The 2745-nt window shown below is 30.9% G+C and overlaps 1 long non-coding RNA gene across 1 annotated transcript; it reads right to left on the bottom strand.

The window, feature by feature from the left end:
- Nucleotides 1-234: 234 nt before the first annotated feature.
- Nucleotides 235-1838, bottom strand: LOC107644691 (uncharacterized). Its single transcript, XR_001621377.3, has 2 exons — nucleotides 1668-1838; nucleotides 235-1526 (listed from the first exon to the last, which is right to left on the bottom strand). It is a non-coding gene; the product is annotated as an uncharacterized LOC107644691 (long non-coding RNA).
- Nucleotides 1839-2745: the final 907 nt, after the last annotated feature.

The following is a 2745-nucleotide window of genomic DNA, read 5'->3' as shown; positions in this document are numbered from 1 at the left end:
GTTTGAGATTTATAAAATGATAACAATTAATATTTTGTTAGTCAATGATAAACTATTAATAACTTTTATTCATGTTTAATTGGTTTAAAATTTGACAATTGATCAAAGTGAAGTAGATAAAATATCAAAGAGCCAAATGTAACTGCACCATAATTAAGAATTGGAAATGAAAATTAACAGGGTATTCTCTTCTAAATTAAAGCTCAGGTAACAGCCATGAACCCCCCATTGTCCTTTCTCAAAAGTTTCTCAATTTATTTCACAATGAAAATGAATAAGTCTATGTACAAATCACAAATAACAGCATGTTTCTACCCTAATGACCTTTCCTTGGATCTAGTATACATCTATTCATTTCTATATATACATTATATAATACATGAGAGAGAGAAAGGGTTGGTTAGCTATGGCTCTACAAGTGCCAGAGTCTGCCACCATTGGAACCTAGCAACCAGCAAGCCAGCAACCCAATTCATGGAACTGAACTGTTTATACAAGTTGTACAATTCTTTTCCATCCAATCGGTACCCAGTGACCACCCTCGTATTTTCATGCAGCATTAAATTGGCCACCCTGAGAAACCTGGCTCTCTTTGTCATCATCGGAGGCACCAAGCGAACTGTCCCTCAAGGAATTTACAGATGAATGATGTGAGAGATTATCTTTATCTGGCCTGCCAGAAGCAGCATGTGTTAAACCTTCTCAAGTGCCAGACCTCTTGCACTGATAAACATCCAAATTTAGTTTGTCTGAGATCTTCAATGGGGACTTATGTTTAATTGGTTTTTTTCGTCCTTGAACAAATTCAAAAGCGCAAATAAGCCCATCTGTCCAAAGGTTATTTCCAGGGTTGGATTCTCCAGTATTATAGGTGCTATTGCTTTCTGATTTTTGGTGTTTTACTGAGGAACGTGGTTGGTCTTTCATGTAACTCATTTTCTCAGCTCTTCATGAAGCTAATGTAGCGAAATTACATTAGACCTTTACTTGAAAACCACTCTTGTATGAGCAAACTTCTACACAAAACATGCTGTTTGAAAAGTTTTTGATAACCATGGGTTCAACAACCAACAGCAACCCCACTGATTATTTACAAATCAATGCTGCAATCCTTAAACTGAAGGGAAAGGTGTTAGTTTTAAATATAGTACAGTCGGATATTCTAAAATCAAAGAAAGATTGAGCAATTAGCTATCTTAGGGAACTATCAAACAGAATTTATCGGCGAAAGCACAAGAATAAGCAGAACTTCAAGGCTCCAGCTTAGATAATAGTACATTAGATTAGGTTAGGTGTATACTTTTTAAGTTAGATTCTAGCATATCAAACTACATTATCTCTGTTGATACTGCATAGTGTATTTATTGATCAGAATTCAAATCACCTCTTAATTAAACCAGAAAGGCATAACCATAACCATTTATTTTAACTAGTAATGCTATTGCTTGAACAATGAATCAATCAACCTATCCATCCAACAACTGTTTCTCGTTCGTTCCTCTTAAGTCGCACCAATTCAGATCATGCTTCAAAAAATAGAAACAAAACAACAAATTGGCAACTAGAAGACAAGGAATTAACAATCTAATTAACAATAAAGAAAAACGAAAACAAAAAATTACATATAAAAAATATTAAAAAAAATAAGAAAGAGAAACGGAACGTACCAAACAGGTAGATGAAAGTGCGAAGTGGCTCCGAATCCTGGAAGGAAAGTGAGCTTAAGATTGAGCCGGTGAGCAAAGAGATGAGAGCTCGAGCTTCAGTAAGAAAAGGCAGAGGAACGAGACGTTAGGGCTAGATTTTTTTAATTTTCGAGTTACCTTGATAGATTAGGGAGAGATTAGGCTTGGATTTGGGCTTGGGGAAGGATAAGGGATTAGAGTTAGAATTTTTTTTAGAAATTTAATTGTATTTTTAAATTATTAGGGACTTAAATGTCTGTAAAATAAAAAATTAAGAATATATTTATTTTTTATCAAAAAATTTAAATATAATTCGGTTTATATTGTGTAAATCGATCGGAACAAATCGGATCTAATAATTATAATACCAACAATTAGGTTTATTATTTTTGCTATAATAAATCGATTTTATTCTAATTTAATAAAAAATAGTTTATTAACCGGTTTAATAAGGATGTCCAATCATATTATGGCACGTATACACATCTTTAAAAAAAGATATTTTTTATATCTTTATGTAAGTGGCCTCCTTTTAAAAAATCAAACAAAATTGTTGAAAGAAAAATCTTAACTAAAAGTTCAAGTCAAAGTTTAGATAGAAAAGATGACTATTTTTTTATTTTAAAAGAGATATTTTATGAAAATACTTTTATATAAAATAATATTATAAATCGTTCGATAATTTATTTAAATTTATTTAATTAAATATATTAAATTATTTAATAATTTATAATATTATTTTCATGTGAGATGTGACATGAAAACAACTATTGATTTTAAATGTACTAATCAATTATAAAGAAATGAATAACTTATGTTTTTTTTATTAAGAAGGAGGAATAGTTTAGTTAATTAGTGTTAGTTACATTGTATACAAAGTTACAAAGAGATATGTACTCTTCATAGCGAAATAGTAAGGACAAGGATTATATTATTCATTACCTTACCAATGTTGAATGTATGGACATCATCACTAATATTAACTAGCTAAAAATATATGATTAAGCAAGCTAAAGCAATTGACTAGCACCTTTCTGATCAAACATGAAGATGTAGGCAA

This window comes from Arachis ipaensis, chromosome B5 (genome assembly GCF_059453495.1).
Source record: "Arachis ipaensis isolate K30076 ecotype BB chromosome B5, ASM5945349v1, whole genome shotgun sequence".
Classification (NCBI taxonomy): domain Eukaryota; kingdom Viridiplantae; phylum Streptophyta; class Magnoliopsida; order Fabales; family Fabaceae; genus Arachis; species Arachis ipaensis.
This window is presented reverse-complemented; position numbering and strand designations above follow the sequence as displayed.